This window comes from Mustela erminea, chromosome X (genome assembly GCF_009829155.1).
Source record: "Mustela erminea isolate mMusErm1 chromosome X, mMusErm1.Pri, whole genome shotgun sequence".
In the NCBI taxonomy this organism is placed as follows: domain Eukaryota; kingdom Metazoa; phylum Chordata; class Mammalia; order Carnivora; family Mustelidae; genus Mustela; species Mustela erminea.
The window spans coordinates 122129865-122152375 of record NC_045635.1 but is presented as its reverse complement, the minus strand read 5'-3'; the positions used below and the strand labels follow the sequence as shown (position 1 = coordinate 122152375).

Here is a 22511-nt window from a genome sequence, read left to right as displayed (position 1 = left end):
TTATTCTAGATGTGGGAATAATTGAGGCTGAATAATAGATGTTCACATTTTGTCTGACGATTTAGGAGAATAACTTGGTCCAAACACTGAAAGAAATGCATTACAAGTGGTTACTGTATTTTTTTCTAAAGATTTCTTTAAAAAAAAAATGTGAGAGAGAGCCTGTGCATGCTTGCAAGTGGGGGAGTGGGGAGGGAGAGAGAGAATCCTAAGCTGACTCCAGACCCATTCCAGAGCCTGACATGGGGCTCGGTTTCATGACCCTGAGATCACGACCTGAGCCGAAACCAGGAGTTGTATGCTTAACCTACTGAGCCACCCAGGCACCTCTGGTTACTGTATTTTAGCAGATAGTTTAATTTACTTGAATTGAGCTAAATTTACATCACCATACTCATTACACCGAGGCCAGCTGAATGGATATCTTTGTAACAAATATAGCCGGGTTTAAGGAGCTGAATTTCTAGAGCTTTCAATATTCACTAAGAAATCCCTGCTTATATTTGCTCCTTTCCTTGGGAGCTTAAAAAACCATGCTGTATTGGGCGCCTGGGTGGCTCAGTGGGTTAAGCCGCTGCCTTCGGCTCAGGTCATGATCTCAGGTCCTGGGATCGAGTCCCACATCGGGCTCTCTGCTCTGCAGGGAGCCTGCTTCCTCCTCTCTCTCTGCCTACTTGTGATCTCTCTCTCTGTCAAATAAATAAATAAAATCTTTAAAAAAAAAAAACCATGCTGTATTAAAAAATTTACTAGCTGCTTTTTTTCAAATAAGTGATTGTTCAGTAATGGAGGAGGTAGGTTTGATAGCGCTGAGGAAGAGGTCACATGCTTTTATAATTGACAAGAAGTGACTTACACAATAGGGAGATTCAGAGAACCAGTTCTGTAAGTGACTTGTACGTTTGACTTGACAAATCTTTTTATGGATATACAAAAAGTGCACATTATCTTACGTCAGTATAACCAAAGAACATTTTAATTGAAGATAGTAAAAAAGACAGTTAATGGCCTGCTGTGAATTTATGTCAAGGAGAAGTTATGCTTGAAGTAAGACACACCCACACAGATGTACTTCACCTGCTCTCCATCAGGAGACTAACAAAAGATGAGCAGTTTGGATTTCTGATGACAAGTAAGTGTTTTGGTGAGCTACTAATGGGAAATAATGATATTGGAGGTATTTGCATGTAAGAACCATGTTTGTTAAGCTGGGGTTTTTATCCTTTTGTCTAAAAGTTTTATTTATGTACATGTAAATACATATATAATAGTTATATACTTAGTTGTCTATGCTCTTTTAATAGTTCATACTCTGTAAGTTAACTGTAGAAACTTTTTTTTTTAAAGATTTTATTTATTTATTTGACAGACAGAGATCACAAGGAGGCAGAGAGACAGGCAGAGAGAGGAGGAAGCAGGCTCCCTGCTGAGCAGAGAGCCCGATGTGGGGCTCGATCCCAGGACCCTGGGATCATGACCGGAGCCGAAGGCAGAGGCTTTAACCCACTGAGCCACCCAGGCGCCCCTAACTGTAGAAACTTCTATCTCGTGTACTCTATTAACTATTTTGCTGACCATTGATAGACCTTCCATACATGTCAAGGTTGTGTGTGTGTGTGTGTGCGCGCGCGTGCATGTGTTTCTCCAAATAATGGACAACAAATTCAGGTAGCTCTAAGTATTGGGCACAGTGAAGAGAAAAGAAATTTTACTAACTTTTATAAAGAAGTAACTAAGGTGACATAAGTTGCTTCTCATAATGTGTACAATTCTATTTTACCTGGCCCAGGCTTTCTCCCTTCTGTCTAGCTGGAACAAGTATCAATAGCATCTCCGATCTGCAGCTCAAGCTTCAGGAAGTAGCCAAGTTGAGAGTGCAGAAGCCTGAATGAGTTCTATCTATAGAGTGAAGGAATTATTTGCTGTTTGGCAAATTGAGGAAATCTTAAGATGGGTTAAGGGGGATACAGTTTGAAGCCAAGGGCTTGGATTCCTGAAAAGATCAAGGGAGAGAATAATAATAAGATGGTTGAGCAGGGGCACAAGGATCTGGAAGAATACCAGCAATAAGATGCTTTTAAACATGGATGAGCTTTTTCTTTCCCTTTAGTCAGTGGGGGGTGTGGGTACGTTCCAACATTGCCTCATTCACCCTTGACTACCTCTATTATTATGGATAATTGAAAGCCATCTGCATCGAGGTTCTTTACTCTCCCATTATAACTAAAGAATCTATGCAAAAAATTGCCTAGCTGCAAAACAGACTCAAAATATGCAGCATCTAATGGGTAAGATCTCCCAGGATTTGATCTGAATGGTCACATCAGGTGGTCCAGAGTAGAGCCCTTATAAAATGTTTGCTGAAAATCCCTGAAGTCTCATAATATTGAAATTACAAATCTTAGCTCCGCATTATCTTAGAAAGAACATATCCCAAGTATCAAAGCTTTAAAAAAAATACCTCCCTAATGAATTTTCAAGGTCCGGGGTACAAGCAAGGTATCTAGAATTAGGGTACAGAAATTACTAAAGATTTTTTAAAAGATTTTATTTATTTACTTGACAGACAGAGATCACAAATAGGCACAGATGCAGGCGCAGAGAGAGAAGAGGAAGCAGGCTCCCCGTGGAGCAGAGAGCCCGATGTGGGGCTCGATCCTAGGACCCTGGGATCATGACCTGAGCCAAAGGCAGAGGCTTTAACCCACTGAGCCACCCAGGTGCCCCAAGATTTTTGATAACTACTTAACTGATCATGTGATTGAACTTTGAGTTCTAAGAAATTAAGCATTGCCGAAAGTGCTTTCATAAAATCTTAAAGCTGTCAAACCTGTTGTCCTGTAAAAGACCTTTAACAATTATAGGTCAGTCCTAAGAAAATCGACTTACCAGTTTGAAGAAGATTCTGTTTCAGTGTTTAATGATCCTCGTTATTATGACTTTTCATTATTTAGACTTCAGTCCTTCAAATCACAACTTAACACCCTGTGTTTTTTCAGTCTTAACATAGCCTCTCAATTTGCTGTGGATTTTCAAAAATGGCAGCCAATGTCAATCATGTCTAAGATTTCTAAAACGTTCATATGTTCACTATCTTACCAAATCATAACCGCCCTGCAGTGCAAGTACTGTTATTATCACAGCTCTACAAACCATGGAACTGATGATGATGCACTTTATCCAGAATCACACAGCTGTTAAGTGATTGAGATACTTCAAATATTCTAGTATATGTGATGAGAGAGACAGTGATAAAATACTTGGCAATGATGTCACGTCAAGTTTCCAGGGCTTCACTCTAATGGGGAACTCCCTCCTGAATAAAAGTACTATTTGCCAGGCACATTATTTTTTTTTTAATTTTTAAAAAATTTTATTCGTTTATTTGAGAGAGGTGGCGAGAAAGAGTATGAGCAGGGAGAAGAGGGCGAAGCAGGCACCCGTGAGCAAGAAGCCCAGGTGCCCCTAGGCACTGTTTTAATTATTTCTTTTTTTTTTAAATATTTTATTTACTTATTTGACAGAAAGATCACAAGGGGGCAGAGAGGCAGGCAGAGAGAGAGGGGGAAGCAGGCCCTGTGCTGAGCAGAGAGCCTGATGGGCTCGATCCCAGGACCCTGGGACCACGACCTGAGCCGAAGGCAGAAGTTTAACTCACTGAGCCGTCCAGGCGCCCTGTTTTAATTATTTTATATGTACATTAAATCATTTAATCCTTGCAAAAATCAAAATGTAAGTACGATTATTGTCCCAGGTTTGTTTGTTTGTTTAAGAATTTATATTTATTTGACACAGACATAGAGGGAACATAAACAAGGGGAGTGGGAGAGGGAGAAGCAGGCTTCCCACAGAGCAGGGAGCCCAACTCGGGGCTTGAACTCAGGACACTGGGATCATGACCTGGGCCAAAGGCAGACGCTTAACAACTGAGCCACCCAGGCGCCCTATTGTCCCAGTTTTACAGATGAGGAAACTGAGGCCCAGAGGTGAAATAACTTTTCCAAGGTCACACAGGTGAACAGGCAATGCCAGGATTCCAAACTAGGTCATCAGGCTCCAGAGTCTGTAGTCTTTATCTTGGCATCCTGCTGTTGGCCAGCAGAACTGAAAGTGAATCACTGGAGCTTTAATTTCTATAATCATCACCTTGATTTTGGTTAGCTAATCTGATTAGTCATTGAGCTTTACTGGTCATCCTCCCTGTCTATATGGCATACTGTCAAAAGTTTCGGTTAGGTAGACCCTTCCAGGTCAAGACAAAAGTGACGAAGTCGTGTTCACACACAGCTCGCGCTCTCCTTTAAAATATTCAGACAAGTGGGGCACCTGGATGGCTCAGTCCATTAAGCATCTGCCTCTGGCCCAGCTCGTGATCCCAGAATCCTGGGACCCAGCCCCGCATTGGGCTCCTTGCTCCGTGGGAGCCTGCTTCGCCCTCTCCCTCTGCCCGACACTCTCCCTGCTTGTGCTCTCTTTCTGTCAAATAAATAAATAAAATCTTTTTTTTTAATGGAAAAGAATGGAGGGAAAGCAAAACACACTAGCCACTTGCCCTGGCTACAGGAACCCAAGCCAGAGGTCAGGCCTGAACTTGGAGGGAGCTGTGAGGGCCAGGTGGAGAGAAGCTTTACACTGGGTGTGAGCTTCAAGTGTTGATGTGGACTGGGCTGGACTTCGGAGTCCCTGAAGGCAAGTCATGGAAAGTTTGACCAAAACTAGGAAGTCTGCACTTCCAGTTGTGGAGCAGGGAGATCCTTCAGAACAGTGCAGGAATGATGCTTGGGGGAAAAAAACCAAGTCATTTCCTATTTGTGTCTTACCGTTTCAGTGCACTTCATAAGCTGGTTGCATTTGTGGATACGGGGTCTAAAGTGTGTACCCAGGGGCAGAGGTTTGGTAGAATCATTTTCCCCACCTCTAGGAGAAACCAGTATCTAAAGTCGAGATTAGTTTGGGGGGCTATTATTGGCTGACCAGGTTGTCTGTCTTTGAAAAGTGACTCCGACGCACAGTCTGAGAATTGCTCTGAGCTGATGGAATATCCGAGATGTCCAGCGTTGGAGATCCTCGGTCAATTCATCAAAGCAAACAGGCCCTCGGAGGTTGGGGAAGAATGCTTTGAGTCCCCTTGGGTGCTTTCAGATGAGTTGAGAGAGCTGGAGGACAGTGCTAGGTGCCTGGTTGCCGTTCAAGTTCAGGTCCAGCCTCCTGACCAAGTAGTCCAGATAGGGCTCTGCGGCCCTTTGAGGTTTTCAGTGGATGTGGATTCATGATAGAGCTCTAAATACATGAGAAAACGGAATGATTTATCCACAAATGAATTGGAAGCCAAGCCATGTGGACTCCGCAAATTCAGGGTCTCAGTCACTGTCATGGGGAAAAGACCTACGTGAGAAGAGAATGATGCTAAGTGTTAAAAGTGACATGAAAATGATCTTTGAGGGGCGCCTGGGTGGCTCAATGGGTTAAAAAAACCTCTGCCTTCCGTTCAGTTCATGATTCCAGCGTCCTGGGCTCGAGCCCTGCATCGGGCTCTCTGCTCAGTGGGGAGCCTGCTTCCCCCACCCCCCGCCTGCCTCTCTGCCTACTTGTGATCTCTCTCTCTCTTAAATAAATAAAATATTAAAAAAATCTTTAAGAAAAGAAAATGATCTTTGAAACTAAGCAGTGTTTAAGGGATAGCAAGGAAACCCAGCCTTTGCTGTGGCTTTGCAAGGGGAAGGCTTCTTTCCCACTCCTGAGCGACATATTCACCCACAGTCCTCACTCCCTCCTCCCATGTCCTTCATTTGGAAGAGAGATGCCGCAGGAAGCTTTGTGGGATTAGGTCTTTTTTCTCTTTTTGAAAGAAAAGACCAAGCTCTCCATATGTGTTGTTTTATGGGAGCAGTGATGGTCTCCCTAGGAGAGTGAGACAGCCTGTCAGCTGGTCAGAGAGCAGCAGGGGCTGGGAGACTGTACCATGGGAGCCTGAGATGCCTGAAAATCATCATTATTGGGAAAATCTTGGACTTTGGCAAGATATAGAAAGGGCTTCCAAGTCCACCTTAACCTTAGAGTGAAGAGAACTCAGATGGACATCTGAGGTGTATATGTTTTTATGCAAACGATCCTTTCAAACAATATTTTAAAATGCCTTTGTCATTTTCATAAGGGAGAAACAAGAATAACTATTGAAATAATCTTTCATAGGAGTGAGAACCATCCTCTTACCGTGTGATCTCACAGCTGAACGACTAAATTTCACACTGATATTGGATTAAGTTCTATTTTTGTGATATCAGTCTGTCATTGACTTCAACAGGGAAAAGAATATGAAACACCTCGCACATGCTTGGCATACGGTAAGTCCACAGTTAATATGTGTTGAATTAAATTTGTTGAGTTAAATGGAATTGGAATTTTGACGCTATTATATAAGAAATAGTATATAACCCACAAAGAAATTAAGAATTGATTGACAGAAAGTATTGATACGGGAGAGTGTGGCTTATCACTTGTGATTATCGTGTATGTGAGTCTGTATACATGCCTATGTATGTGTGTGCATCTATGCATCCTTAGGTGTATGGAGTGAGAAATTCTGTCACGTCTGCTGTCTGTCAGTCCGGTCCGTTGGTCCTTTGAGAAGGCATCACTGGGACTGTGTGCTCTGTGGAGGAGCCTACAATTGCGGTGGCCTGCCTGGAGGTGTACGGGGATCCTCAGACGTATTCCCCTTTGGCAGGAAACCAGCAAGCTTCCATTCAGACTTTCTTCCTACTTTCAGATCTTTCTTTATCTTCCTCCTTACACCTCATCCAAGGAGTCACTGTAATTGTCCTTTGGAGCGCCAGCTGATATTCGTAGCTTCCTGTGTCTTTGCCCAAGGGAAAAACGCTGGTTTCCTCTTTGCTATTTGGCAAATGTCAAAAGAAAAAGACTGGCTACACTATGTATTCCTTTCAGCAGCATGAATGAACATCCTGTATTTTTCCTCCAATCTGGAGAAGATTTAACTAGCTAAAACTTAATTAGCCTAAGCTGAGTTTTTTCCTATTATATCCCTATTTCTTCTCCTTCATTTGTTCCTTTTTATCTTCGAAGAATCCCGATCCTATGTACTTATAATCCCAGGCCTTTATATCTTTGTGTATCATGTTTCTCTCTAACTCTTTTTTCTCAGTTCTGGGAGAATTTTCTGAATTCTTCCTCTTTATGGACTTGGTTTTCTGCAATAATCTGTTCACTGCCCCCATGCTAGTGTTTTTTGTTGTATACTTGGGTTTTTCATCTGATGCAATCTTGCCTGACTTTATATTGCTTTGTCTTTACCTATGAAGTGTTTTCTCTAAACTCTTGAAAGACACAAAATATAAATGTTTTGGTATTTTCTCCAGTTCCATGGAGTAAGTCTCTTCCATTGGGAGAAACCTGCCCTTATTCCTTGGATTAGCCCCTGTCTTTGGGACTACCAACTCTTCAAATGTCTGGGAAGTTCTGTATGTGTGTTTTTTAAGTAAACTCCATGCCCATCCTAGGCCTCCCCCCATGTCCCTGAGCCAGCCAGGTGCCCATGGGAAGTTGTTTTCTTTTTACATCCTAACAGTAATCTTTACTGAGTTCTACTAGTTGGGGTGGGTGTCCGCACAGATAGTTTATTTCTGGCAAGAAAAGTGGAGTTTCTCATTTATGCACTTTTATTTTGCTACAGTGACGATCTAGGGGTTATAAGTAAATATGGAGGGGGTTCTTATGGAAAAGTTTTTCTGTTTAAGATGGCTACATAAAGTTAGCTAGAGGACTTCCTCTTCCAGGATTGTCTTGACTGCCCGTTCTGGGTCTGTTAAGCACATTCCCCTCTCCTAGCTCATCATCAGTGCTAGAGGAAGAAAGCAGGCAAGTGAGCACCCAGCCTGCCACTCAGCCTCTGTAGGGGGCAGTTGTTGGACTGTCCTGTCTCCTTCCTGTCACTGCCTCCCGCGTCCAGGAGCTTACCTGCACTTCCGCACTGCGCATGGTGGTTTGAGGAGCTGCTGTGCATGGATTACCCTCCACTTACCTCTTAACCTCACAATGGGGGGGGGCGGGTTCATTCATGTGCAAAACAAGAAAAGGGTAGGGATAATGTGTCTCTTGATTTGTCCTATCCATACCACCCAACCTTTCAGAATGTCCCCTTTCGTGCCCTCTGTTTTCTAGCAATAATGTAGACTTTCCCTAGTTTTTATATTTATGTGAGCATTTTTTTTTACTGAACGAGAATGTCTACTGCAGCATTGTTTTCATAGTGAAAAGTTGGAAACTAATAAAAGGTTAACTGAATTATTTATATCTGTTAAATATGAGGCCATTTCAATGACTGTAAATCTATATTGATTTCTTCTTTTGATTAATTATTTTTATTAACATATAATGTAGTATTTGACCCAGGGGTACAGGTCTATGAATCATCAGGCTTACACACTTCATAGCACTCACCATAGCATATTCCTCCCCAGTGTCCATAACCCCACCGTACCCCCCCTCCCCCTGGCAACCCTCAGTCTGCTTTGTGAGGTTAAGAGTTTCTTATGATTTGTGTCCCTCCTGATCCCATCTTGTTTCATTTTTTTGTTTTCCTACCTCCCAACCCCCCCCACTCTCTGCCTCTCAGTTTCCTCATATCAGGGAGATCATATGATAATTGTCTTTCTCTGATTGACTTATTTCGCTAAGCATAATACCCTCTAGTTCCATCCACGTCGTTGCAAATGGCAAGAGTTCATTTCTTTTGATGGTTGCATATATCACATCTTCTTTATCCATTCATCTGTTGATGGACATCTAGGTTCTGTCCATAGTTTGGCTACTGTGGACATTGCTGCTGTAAACATTCAGGTGGAAGTGCCCCTTCGGATCACTAGGTTTGTATCTTTAGGGTAAATATCCAGTAGTGAAATTGCTGGGTCATAGGGTAACTCTATTTTCAACATTTTGAGGAACCTCCATGCTGTTTTCCAGAGTGGCTGCACCAGCTTGCATTCCCACCAACAGTGCAGAAGGGTTCCCCTTTCTCCCCATCCTCGCCAGCCTCTATCGTTTCCTGGCTTGTCAATTTTAGCCATTCTGACTGGTGTCAGGCAGTATCTCACTGTGGTTTTGATTTGTATTTCCCTGATGCCGAGTGATGTGGAGCACTTTTTCATGTGTCTGTTGGCCATCTGGATGTCTTCTTTGCAGAAATGTCTGTTCATGTTCTCTTCCCATTTCTTGATTGGATTATTTGTTCTGTGGGTGTTGAGTTTGAGAAGTTCTTTATAGATTTTAGATGCTAGCCCTTTATCTGTATGTCGTTTGCAAGTATCTTCTTCCATTCTGTCAGTTGTCTTTTGGTTTTATTGACTGTTTCTTTTGGTGTGTGAAAGCTTTTGATATTGATGAAATCCCAATAGTTCATTTTTGCCCTTGCTTCCCTTGCCTTTGGTGATGTTTCTAGGAAGAAGTTGCTGTGGCTGAGGTCGAAGAGGTTACTGCCTGTGTTCTCCTCTAGGATTTTGATGGATTCCTGCCTCACACTGAGGTCTTTCATCCATTTTGGGCCTATTTTTGTGCATGGTGTAAGGAAAAGGTCCAGTTTCACTTTTCTGCATGTGGCTGTCCAATTTTCCCACCACCATTTGTTGGAGAGGCTCTCTTTTTTCCATTGGACATTCTTTCCTGCTTTGCTGAAGATTATTGACCATAAAGTTGAAGGTCTCTATTTATTTTTAAGTGAAAAAATCATGTTATAGTATTTCTGGCATAGTATCATGACTATTAAAATTTTTGTAAAATTATATGTAAGCTGAGGAATACAGAAAATCCCGATGTCAGATGAAGGCATTCCAACCTTTGAGATGTGAAGAAAATGTTTTGATCTCCCTTCCCATGTCCTGTGGGAGTTCCAGTATCTTCCCCCAATATTTATATGAATCCCTGACAATTTATGTTCCCATGCTTACTTCTGATTCTGAGTTCTAAGTGGTCCTTTTTTTTTTTCCTGCTCTAAGAAAAAGACATTCTGCCTTGTCAGCACCTCAGGCCTCAGGCCTCAGGCCTCAGGTCTCAGTTCTTTCCCACTCTTGTGCTTCCTCTCCTCTGGCCCAGACTCAGCCCCTATTCTTTACTCTCCCCAACCACAAGTTTTTGTTTTTGTTTTGTTTTTAGATTTTATTTATCTGTCAGAGAGCACAAGTAGGGGGAGCAGCAGGCAGAAGGAGAAGCAGACTCCCCACTGAGCCCGACATGGGGCTGGATCCCAGAACCCCGGGATCATGATCTGAGCCGGAGGCAGCCGCTTAACTGACTGAGGCCCCCAAGTGTCCCCCCCCGAGCCGCTCCTTTAACCAGGCCCCGGTTACTGATACAGGCGCCTGGCTTATTGTTGAGGAGGAGGCTCTTTCCTGGGAGAGCTTACCTTCTAATTCAGGGCGTGTGTAGCTTCACTCACATGACCTGAGTGAAGGCAGGGGCAGCCAGTGGCCATCTTTGTTGTGAACTTTCTCTGGCCACCCCGTCACAGAAACACTGTACGACCAGCTCTCCTCGTGGGTGTCCTCCTCCAGCTGGGCTGCTCAGCCTTGAACTTCTCTCTCACTCTCGCCTTCTCATTGAATCCCTGCCCTTCCTTTTCTTAATTTTTTAAATTTTTCCAGAAGACTTCAGTAATTTCATTTCCGATACTTCTTCGAATCACATGCGTGGGACCTCATCTTTCTTGTCTCCAAGTACTTACCCCAAGGCATTTAGCTAATCAGATACAGTGCCTTCCTTTAAAAGATCTCTACTATTGGCTTTTCAAGTGATTAACTTTACTACCTCACTACACGTATGTATAGGTTTACAAAAATACAAAGCTAGAGACATAGAGTCATCCAAAAGGATGATACTATCTCTGGACTGCAGGATTAGGAGTGATTTTATTCCTTATTCCATCATTGATAATCTGCATTTTCCATTTTCTAAAACAAATGTGTATTATATAATAATCTTTAGAAGGAAGCAAACAGAAAAGCTTCAGTAAATATTATTTCAGCCTCTCCAGCTTATCTCATTGAAATAGAATATAATTGGGACCCCTGGGTAGCTCAGTCAGTTAAACATCTGCCTTCGGCTCAGGTCATGATCCCAGGGTCCTGGGATCGAACCCCACATCAGGCTCTCTGCTCAGCGGGGATCTGGCTTCTCTGTCTCCATCTGCCATTCCCTCTGCTTGTGCTCTCTCTCACTCTCTCACAAATAAATAAATAAAATTTAAAAAAAAATAGAACAGAATTGATCTTAACTTCTCTTTTCAGTATCCAGAGGTTTCTGGCCATGTGTCTTCTTTATAAATTGAAGTCCCCTTTTCCATAGTTCCTGGCGACCAGGAACGAAGTCGGAGGAGAAAAGATTCCGGTTCTTTCTTGGGTCCAGTGGTGGTCACTCTGCGCTCCGTAAGCCAGGTGCCCCCTGCTGTCTCTTCCATATGACACTTGCTGTGAGATCTTCTGGCCATTTATTCAAGTCTACTAAATGTATCGTTCCAAGTGTGCTCAAAGTATCTAAATCATAATGCCCTCATTCTGTCAGGCTTGTTTAAAATGCATATTGGTATGTAGGCTTAGTTTATTATTAAAAAAACGGATACCTCCCATTTTGCTGTGTCTAATCTAAACAATCCTTAACTGTGTCAAGCCAGGAATTAATTAGTTTTATATTTCTTATGTTAATTTCTCTCACTTTCCCAGCTAATTTCATTGGAAATCTGTTTTATTAGCTTAATAATACTTCTATCCTTCTGTGCTAATGGGATTTTTCATAAAAAATTCAAGGATTTCATATAGGCCTGAATAAATAGGAAATCATTGAATGACAGGGCTAATACATGGGAACTCCTCGGGTACCCAGCTTCTGTAACCCTTTCGGGTCCCTGAGTAGAAGCGGCTCTGCCTCATGGGTCGTGACAGCTCAGCAGTGGACAGATCCGCTCTCAAGGCGGTCATCTGTGCATGACCCCGAGGGTTAGACAGAAGGTAAGCAAGTCGACTCTTTCTTAAAAGGCAACATTTCAAGGGGCTTTGACCTATCAAACTGGGGACAATGACTCATGCTTTCCTCACACAGAAAGAAAGCAGATGAACAACTATTCCCAAAGGTTAGATGCCATCTATTGAACTTCATGAAGTGATCAAATACCAGATGACTGGGTCACACTGTTGCTTGCATTCCTCGGGGAAGCTCGTGTTCCACCCACCCCGCCCGTTAACTCCCCAGCAAGGAAGGTCTCTAACCTGAGAGAACTAGCAGTTACAAGGAGGAGGCTACTGATTGAGGGAGGTCTAACTTGAGGAGGGCTCTCATGCCTGAGTTTAATAAATATCCTCCACGGAAAAACACATCATGCAAGGAAAGCTCTAGAAGCAGCAGTGGGGCATACACATTCCTCGTAAGTTTAGGGGATGTTCCTTAAGAGTTATAACACCTTCATGGGACCTTGAAGGATTCAAGAAATCAGATGTGGAGGTCGAGTCTGGGAGATACTTCAGCGACCTCTTTTCATTTTTCAAAACAATTGTGGTAAAATCTACAATAACATTTACCATCTTCATCATTTTTGTTATTTTTTTTAAAGATTTTATTTATTTATTTGACAGAGACCACAAGCAGGCAGAGAGGCAGGCAGAGAGAGAGAGAGGAGGAAGCAGGCTCCCTGCTGAGCAGAGAGCCCGATGCGGGACTCGATCCCAGGACCCTGAGATCATGACCTGAGCCGAAGGCAGCGGCTTAACTCACTGAGCCACCCAGGCGCCCCTCATTTTTGTTATTTTTAATTAAAAAAATTTTAGTGGGCTCTGCGCCCAGCACGGGGCTTTGAACTCACAACCCTGAGATTAAGAGTTTCAGGCTCTACCAACTGAGCTGGCCAGCCACTCCCCCAAATCTTGATCATTTTTAAGGGTCCAGTTCAGTAGCATGAAGCCATCACAGAACTCTTCTTCTTGTACAGTTGAATCTCTGTCCCCATCAAATAGTTCTTCATTCCCCAGCTCCAGGGAACCTCCACTCTACTTTCTGTCTCTATGTGTTTGACTACTCTAGGCACCTCTTACAAGTGGAATGCTAGAATATGTGTCTTTCGGTGATGGGCTCATTCTCCAACAGAATGTCCTCCGGCTTCATCTCTGTTGTAGCATGTATCACAACCGCCTTCCTTTCCAAGACTGAGTAATGTCTCATTCTATGAACTACTACATTCTGCTTACCCGTTCACCCATCAGTGGACACTTGGGATATAATGGCATATTTCTGAATTAAAACCAGAGATTCCTAGACACTCTGGAACTAGGTTACCAAAACTGTGCTAAAGAAAAGTTTCTGGAATACCAGGAAAGTCCTCTTCACAGTAGTTTCCTGAGCAAATAGCAAAAGGGGCAAGAAAAGCCAGGTGCCGGGATTGCTAGTTTGTTGGAAGCAGAAGGACGGCACTCCTTTAATGCATTCTCTAGGCACTTGCAGGATTTTTTTTTTAAGATTTTATTTATTTATTTGTTTGATAGGACAAAACCCGGGGGAACGGCAGTGAAAGAGGGGGAAGTAGGCTCTCCACTGAGCAGGGAGCCCAATGCGAGGTTGGATCCCAGTCTCCTGAGATGATGACCTGAACCGAAGACAGATGCTTAACCGACTGCGCCACCCAGGTGCCCCTGGGTGCTTGTAGTTTTGATAATTATCTTTTTTTTTCTTTTTACTGGAGTGATAATTATTGGCTTAAAATAAACAAAATTCCAGCAGCACAGATTCTTTCTCTTTTTTAAGATTACACTTCTTTATTTGAGAGAGAGAGAGAACACAAGCAGAGGGGAAGGGCAGAGGAGAAGCAGACTCCCCGTTGAGCAGGGAGCCCCACACGGAGTGAAATGCCAGGACCCTGCGATCAGGACTTGAGCCAAATGCAGATGCTTAAGCCACTGATACACCAAGGCCCCCAGCGCAGGTTCTCTCTTAAAACACCCAAGACACTTCATAACTTCATACTTTTGATGATGTAAATTCCATAAGGTCACGTGGAAGTTTACCTAGTAAAGATGTATAAAATTCTGTAGGCTTTGGGTGGATTATGGGAGAAAAGTGGTGCTTCAATAGCATTACAATGAATATTTCATAGTTTTCAAAATAGCTTATGTTTTAAAATACAGCATTCATTTTCTTTTTTTTTTTTTTAAAGATTTTATTTATTTATTTGACAGAAATCACAAGTAGATGGAGAGGCAGGCAGAGAGAGAGAGAGAGGGAAGCAGGCTCCCTGCTGAGCAGAGAGCCCGATGCGGGACTCGATCTCAGGACCCTGAGATCATGACCTGAGCCGAAGGCAGCGGCTTAACCCACTGAGCCACCCAGGCGTCCCCAGCATTCATTTTCTTAAAAAGATCTTTTAGAAACCTTGGGAATAGCCCAAAAATTTCATAGCAGGCTAGCGTAAGAATTTGCAGCTTGCCGTAACGTCATGTTCTGACATTTGATGCCCTTTCTTAATCCCCTTATTTTTCTCATCTCTATTTTTTTAATTCTTATTTTAATTTTTTTTATTTAAAAAGAATTTATTAACGTATAATGTATTATTTGCCCCAGGGGTACCGGCCTGTGACTCGTCAGGCTTACACACTTCCCAGCACTCGCCATAGCACATACCCTCCCCAGTGTCCGTCACCCAGCCGCCCTCTCCAGCCAGCAACCCTCAGTTTGTTTTGTGAGATTTAGAGTCTCTTATGGTTTAAAAATTTTTATTTATTTATTTATGTGTCTGAAAGAGAGAGAGTGTATGCACAAGCAGGGGGAGGGGTAGAGGGAGAAGGAGAGAGAGGAGAGAGAACCCCAAGCAGATTCTGCTGCGAGCAGAGCAGGGCTCCATCCCACCACCCGGAGAGCATGGCCTGAGCTGAAACCAAGAATCCGATGCTTCACCCACTGAGTCACCCAGGCGCCCCTCCACCTGTATTTCGAACTCTCCTTTCAAAGTCAAGTTTCCCCCTTTTCCATCTTTCTTACTCCCCTGATCCCTATCCTTGCCCAGACCTCAGCCCTCCTTCGACCTCCAGGTGTCGTCCTAACGGTTTCTCGGCCCCACCGATGGCTCGGAGAGGAAGAGCAGATGCGGGCGCACGTGACACCCGGCGAGACGCCGCGCTTGCTCCCTCACTGAGGCAGGTGGATACATCGGAGTTACCCTGAAACACATTCACGGTGGAATATTATGGACAGGGTTCACGTGGACGGAGTGTTGGGCCAATAAAAGCAAATTGCAGTTAGTTATTGCGTTCTTAAGAAGGTTAGTTACTGGTTTGGATTTTTAAGGCATTTACTAAATAAGTAAACACTGAACACTTAGTGGCGATACAGCTTTCACCCTCTTACAGACCTACGTCTGAAAAGGCAAACATTCTCATTGAGGCTTTTCCTGAAGTTCTTCCTTCCTTGAACCTCGTGATCTTTGGATTTCTCCATGATCTTAATTGCAGTCTGTCCTAAAATTTGGGTCATTCTGCATCCAGGCTGATGGACGATGTGAAAATGCATGTAGAGAGCATGAGGGCAGTTCCCCACGTCGTTGTAGCAGACTTTGCTTACCGCCAAACAGACTTGGCTATATTCAGGGGAGCCCTAAGTCACCGAAGTCCTAAGCTGCTCCAAGGAAACAGAGAACTGCCACTGGTCTTAAATCTCTCTCTCTCTGCGTGTCTATGTCATGCCCCCCCCCCCCCCCCCCCCCGCCAACACGCGCAGGGCTTCTTTCCACTTAAGGTCCTTCTCTCTTGACCTCACTTTCACTCTCTGTAAAGTGAGGAAGGCTCAGTGATCGCTGAGACCCTGTCCGTCCTAATATTCTTTTGTTTCAAAACCTATGAATAAACATGATGCTAATACTCGCACTGCTACTTCCCTTTTAAAATGACCTGTACTCTGGAAAAGAGAGGTTGATGAATGTTGTAAAAATCACTTCCTGGAAATGAGACGAGCCATTTTCATAATGAATATGATTTCATGCACCTAGCATTTAAAGAAGCAATTTGCTTGCCAGGTTGCTAAATTGAAGATTATCATTGTGGTAAGGAAATTAGTGGTTAACATTTATGGCCATCTACAAAATCCACTCCACATTGATAAGTTTTTCCTCATAGCCTAGAGAATGCTATTAAAGGGTTAGATTTCTGTTGTACAGATGAGTATCTTAAAGGTGAAATACAAGTGAATTGAGCTAGCTCATGCATTTAAATTTAAATTTGTCATATGTCTGTAGGTACTGAGCACACCATAAAGCAAGCTTTTAATGTTTCATGTACTTTTAAAGGGTGACACGGATGAGGCGCCTGGGTGGCTCAGTGAGTTAAGCCTCATGATCTCAGGATCCTGGGATCGAGCCCCACATTGGGATCTCTGCTTAGCAGGGAGCCTGCTTCCCCCCTCTCTCACTGCCTGCCTCTCTGCCTGCTTATGATATCTCTCTCTCTCTGTGTGTGTGTTAAATAAATAAAATCTTAAAAAAAAAACCCTATGGCATTTTTAAAAAGTGACATGGAGATTGTATTTGTGAGCAAGAAAGGTTTATTTAAATGGTTAATGAGGACACTCACCTCCCTAAAATAAAGCACATCTAAAAATATGTTTATCTTTCTGACCCCAAACCAATGAAGAGTCCTGCTTATTTGCTTGCTACATCAAGTATGACCCATAGCTTTATAAGCAGACCAAGATTGATGGTAGGAGTATCTGTAACCAAGATATTAAACTATTGATTTGGGAAGACATGTCATGCGTCTGATCTTATTTTCAAAATATCTCTGAGCATAAACACCATTAAACAAATAAAATGCAATGAAATGTGGGCTGTGCTAAGTCATCTCGTCCTCAAACTTTCATTCATCACAGAAACTGGGAAGTATAGAAAGCTCCAGATGCTGGAAAAGCCAATTGTCATGATGGTGGTGGATGGCTCTTTCTTCGTGGTCTTCAAAGGGCACCACTGCCTCGGAAAGGAAACGAGTAAAATGAGCCCATCCCGTGAGCCTGCAGTGAGTGACACAATAGATGCCTGATGGATCTTTCTTCTAAGTCATAATATTGCTCTTGACTTTTAAACTTTAATGCCTGTAAGAGCATCTTGAAAATGCATCTTTGTCTTGTGGGATTTAGGCTTGTGGGTAAATCCTGATATATGGAACACCTCTGGGCTGGGTTTTGAAGGTTTGATAAAGTCTTTTTTTTAAGATTTTATTCGTGCGTAATCTCCACACCCACTGTGGGGCTCAAACTCACAACCCTGAGATCAAGAGTCACACACTCCCCTGACTGCGCCAGCCAGGCGCCCTGAGAAAGCCTTTTTCATTTTTTTAATAATTCCTTTTCTTTTCTCCTCCTGCTTTTCCATAGTCAGATACTAAATATTGGGAAAGGAACAAAAATTCATAAAATATGACTTGGTAGCTTAAAAGAAGGGATAAAAGGGGAAATGTATAAAAACAAAGCCATCTAGTTCTGAACTAAAATCGCAGATCATGGTGTTCTACACATCTGCTAAGGATATGGTCCCAGAATTGTTTCCAGGAAGCCTAGCAGTCACTAGGAAAAGAGAGAATCTGTATGCTGAAAAAGCCACAATGTCGATGAAGTACGTACATAGCAATTATACAATGGATGTATAATTATTCTTGGTTGAGAGGCCAGGAAGTTTCCCCAGGCATCCGCATAACCAGTGGTACTGGGAGTGTAATGACAAAGGTCTCAAACACTGTCCCTGTGATGTTGAATTCCATCGGGCCATTGCTTAACATGGCCCTTAGAAGTTCATGGTGCAGGGGCGCCTGGCTGGCTCAGTCGGGGGAGCGTGTGACTCTTTAGTCTCGGGTTCTAAATTCAAGCCCCATGGGGAGTGTAGAGATTACTTAAAAAAATAAAATAGAGTCCTAAAAAATAAACAATAAAAAGAAGTTAGTGGCATAGTATCATACCAAAGCTTAACGTAGGAAAAGCTGCTCGGCTGGAGGGCCAGTATGATTCAATCTCTGTGTCCAAGCTTCTGCTGACACGCCTGACTCCAGGGATGTCTGGAAGAGTGGACCGATCGTGGCTTCTCCCAGCAGCCCTCCCATTTGAGGAGCTGTTCTTTTTAAGTCCGCTTTTGACAAAGACTGAGCGACGCAGAGCTGGGATCTTTCTCCCGGTAAACTGTTAGAGCTCGGCTGCTTCGTGGCGCAGGTGAATTTATGTACTGCCAGACCTACACGTTTGTGGAGGCGGGAGACCTGGCAGTAAGGTAGCCTTCCTTTTCCTGAAACCTGAGGAATGAGAGAGAAGAGCTCAGCTGAAGTAAGTTATAAGACGAAAGGTTATTATAAGTGAAGGTTCAGTGACGACTGACTTTTGCCGGGCATTGTTGATGGGACTTTACATGCAGGATCTCGTTTGTCACATCAACCAATATTGTACCCATTGTCCATATGGAGAGAGAGAAGAGCAGAGAAGCTAAGAAGTTTGCCACACAACTAGAAACTGATGAAGCTGGGATTTACAACCAGCTGGTTATTAGGCCAGATTCCACGTTTTTAACCACCATAATACGTTGTCTCCTCGTGGCAAAGCTTTTCTCATGACCCCAAAATGATATCTTGGAGAGGAGCAGAGGGCCATGAACCGACGAAGCATTTCGTACAGACAACTCCTTGCACTGCTGACCTTGGACTGCCCGCGTAGAGCAGTGTGGGCGCCCCAGAGGCCTAGATCCACCTTGGCCTGGCCGGCGGGGGAGATCCGTGGCTGCACTCCGGTGACCTAGATTTGAGTCCTTCTGAGGCAACCTTGAGTCTTGAGTCAGTCTGGCTCAGTTTCCCCAACTGCGTAACGCGGGATTGGAACTAGAATGGGGGTGGGGGGACAGCGGAGTGACGTCACCTGGGGAGCTTCCCGGCGCAACGCTCAGGCCCTGCCCCAGACGCGCTCGAGCTCCCAGCGCGGGCTCGGTGTGCAGGGCAGGTGTGCACGGCAGGTGTGCAGGGCATAGCGCTACCTTTCCGAGGCCGGCTTCTCCCTTGCTAAGGTCTTCATGCTGTTGTGCCTAAAGAAGCAATTCTGCCTAGACAGGGGTGTTGTTGTGTTAAAAGCTAGAGCCGCGTGCCTGACTCCAGCCCCACCTAGAACAGCCAGCAGTACCGTCACTCTGGCGGGGTAAAGGTACTTGAAGACGGGCCACGGGCACAAGGTGAGGATCAATGACCAAACGGGACCAGTAAGGACCCAGGACAGGCTGTGGAAGTGCGCAAACCCGCAGCGTGGACTCCTCGGGTGAGCAAAGCCCGATCAGCCGCGGCAGCCGTGGTAGGAATCCCAGTAAAGCCGCGAGCAGTAAGGACAAGGCCACCGACTGCCGTCTCGGGCACCGATGGCCATCTCGGGCACTTGCCTGAAATCCCAGATGAGTGTCCTCCCGGCTGGGTCTCCCTGGGCAAATTTCTCTGGCTTCCCTGAGCTTCGATTTCTGCATTTGCGATATAGAGATGGATCGGAGTGGACTCGGGGCTTTATTCCAGTTGGGTTATGTTTTCATTAACGTTTATTGTGTCCCTGTTACTTGCCAGATGCATTGTACGTGCTTGACACGTGTTACTTTATTTCCTCTTGACCGAACCCCAGAGAACACCGAGCTCGCAGCGGGCGGCCCGGCTGGGCCCAGTCTGCCGGGTTCCAGAGGCCGCGCCTCACCTCCCTGCCCTCTCCCCCGCCGCCTGGCCCCGACGACAGTTCCAAATGGACAGAAGCTACTAAATTGCTTCTTTACAAGCGAAGTCCATTAAATCCTCTCCATTATGAAAATGGCTTCTCTGGTTCCAGAAAGTGCTTTTTACAAGATTCATTAAACTCCCTTTTCCCGTGTACATGTCATTTTATGAGGGTGGCAGAAATCGAGCTATTAGTGCCATGGGTTTTCATTGACTCACAGAATAACAATGCTAGAGCTGTCAAGGCCCCAAGACATTGTTTAGTCTCTTCCTCTCATTTTACACATGGGGAAACTGAGGCTCCGAACAGATAAGTGTTTTGATCATGAAAAGCCACTAGGCTTGTGACTGAATCAAAATGAAAGCCCATATTCCCAGACCTAAGTCAGCGTTCACTTGCTCACTCGCTGTCAGCACACAGCCTTGCAAGCAGCCGCCACTGGTGACTCATTGATGCGTTTATTTATTCCGGGGATACGTATTCATGGGGCGCCTGGGTGGCTCAGTCGGTTAAGCGTCTGCTTTTGGCTCGGGTCATGCATGATCCGCGGTCCCCGGATCGAGTCCCGCATGGGGCTCCCTGCTCCGCGGGAGCCGCCTCCTGCCTCTGCCTGCTGCTCCCCCTGCTTGTGTGCACGCGCGCGCTCTCCTGTCTCTCTCTCTCTCTCTCTCTCTCTCTCTCAAATAAATGAAATCTTTTTAAAAAAGGGATATATGTACTGAGCAGTTATGTAATTTGCCAAGCACTGTGCAGAGTCCAAGGGGGAGAAGAAATAAGCCGGAGGTTGCGCTGGACTCAGCCCCTTGCCACTCTGGCTGGAAGGGACCGCGAAGGGGGCGTGTGGTGAGCCGTGTAAAGTGGCGGTGCTGGGCCTCGGCTGCGCGTGGCAGTGACCTTGGGGTGGTGAAAGGTGCCGGCGCCGACCGTGCTCCGGGACCCACCCTAGCAAGCTGCATGAGAATCTCCGGAGGGTCTGGGCTTGAGTGGTGCCCTGGGGGGCTGTGAGATGCCCCTCAGTTAGTGACCGCGCTCCGAGTGCGTGTTGTGACAGTCATGACGAGTGTGGGAAGGACCATGCTCCCGCGCAATGCGAGGGCTCAGCAGGACATCGCTCTGCCAGGCGAAGGGAGGCCTGGCTGGGGGCACCGGCTCTGAGAGCAAGGGGAGTCGGCCCTCTCGAGCCGGAGCTCGCAGCTTCGCACGCTCACGAGCCCGGCCGGCCACAGCCCAGGGTCCCGGGCACCTTCTCACTCCCGAGAAGTTGGTTGGAAATTTCTGAAGCACGTGTTGGTGCTGCGCACGAACCTAGGCTAGGCGCTTCCACACAGGAGTGCGTTAGACCCTTGCGTGCCGGGGTGGGCGCTGTGACTGTGCCCGCATTAGCACTGAGGAAACAGACTCGAGCTGATGAACTTGCCCAAGATCACACAGGAAGGGCTGAAGCAAGACTGCAGGTTACTCCCGAGTCCAGGGACCTCTTCCACCACATCATGGTGCGAAGGAAAAGCCCTTGTACAAGATGAGTCGACTGTCGCTCCTGTGCCATGTAGACAGGATGTTGGGCGCCTGGGGGACGCAGGTTAAGCATCTGCCTTTGGCTCAGGTCATGATGTCAGGGTCCTGGAATGGAGCCCTCCCCTGCCCTTGGGCCCCCCGCTCAGTGGGTGTCTGCTTCTTCCTCTCCCTCTGCCCCTCCCCTGCTCATGTTCTCTCTCTCTCATCAATAAATTAAGTAAAATAAAAACCTCAGGATGTTGATCAGGAACCTGTTAGAGCAGTCTGTTCCCCATGCTGGTTCCATTCTCCCTCATCTTCCCTGTCCGCTTCCAGCACATCTTCCTGCCAAAGCAGCAGCAGGGACTGTCGTGAAGGGAAGGAAGGCACTTGCCATTCAGCCGTCTCCCTTCCAGGAGGTATGAACATGTCATCTCTTAGGATTTTGAAATCACTTCCCGTAATGAGTTTTGCCGGAGAACAGGCACAAAGAAGTGTGTCTCATTCTTAGCACATCTTCTCAGCACGCCTTTTAATGACTCCCGTGGAACCGGAGCCGCGCATGCTGTGTTTCTGTCTTTGCTGAACATTCTCCACAATGGCTTGAAATTAGCAAGGCAGTGTTGAATACATTTCTGCTCTTTTGTTGTCGAAAGCTAAAATATGTATTTACTTTCTTCTAAAGTAACCAAAAATTTCCGACAACGTTGTGCCTGTCTGTCTGGGCTGCATCTGAGATCGAAAGGAAGCCGTCGGCACAGTGTGTGCCCGTGCCCTCGTACGTGGACTGCAGCCCTGGCCTGCGCGGACTTCCGTGCACTTGAAGGTGGAACCAGAGCGATGGGGGTATTTTTATTTTGTCTGTTGGCAGCCCATTCCCAGTCCAATGTGCTCATGAAAGTCTCTGCAAAGGAAAAGCCAGAGTAGGGTGTCAGAGGAAATAAAAGGCGAACCAGATTTCAGCTTGGGATTGTTATGGGGACTGCGAGGGAAAAGTCAATGTCACAATGCTGCCTACAAGGTGCTACCACTTGCGTGCCAGCTGCCCTTCCCAGCGTGACTTGCCAGCAGAATGGGGTAACCATTGAGTGAGAGGCTTTTTAGAATAAAGCACACTCACATGCACAGTGACTCCCAAGACATTCGTCCCCAAAGAGGGACAGACCTGGTCTTGCGACCTCCACGGTTGATACTCTGCTGCTGACTTCGGGGAGGAGTGGCTCATGTGACATCTACCCTGTCCCCCAAAGTAACTCCTGCTAGGCAGG

General features: G+C 45.3%; 1 long non-coding RNA gene across 1 annotated transcript; it reads left to right on the top strand.

Annotated features, from left to right (window-relative positions):
- Positions 1–1752: 1752 nt before the first annotated feature.
- Positions 1753–21378, top strand: LOC116583137. Its single transcript, XR_004282629.1, has 3 exons — positions 1753–1763; positions 9866–9870; positions 21304–21378. It is a non-coding gene; the product is annotated as an uncharacterized LOC116583137 (long non-coding RNA).
- Positions 21379–22511: the final 1133 nt, after the last annotated feature.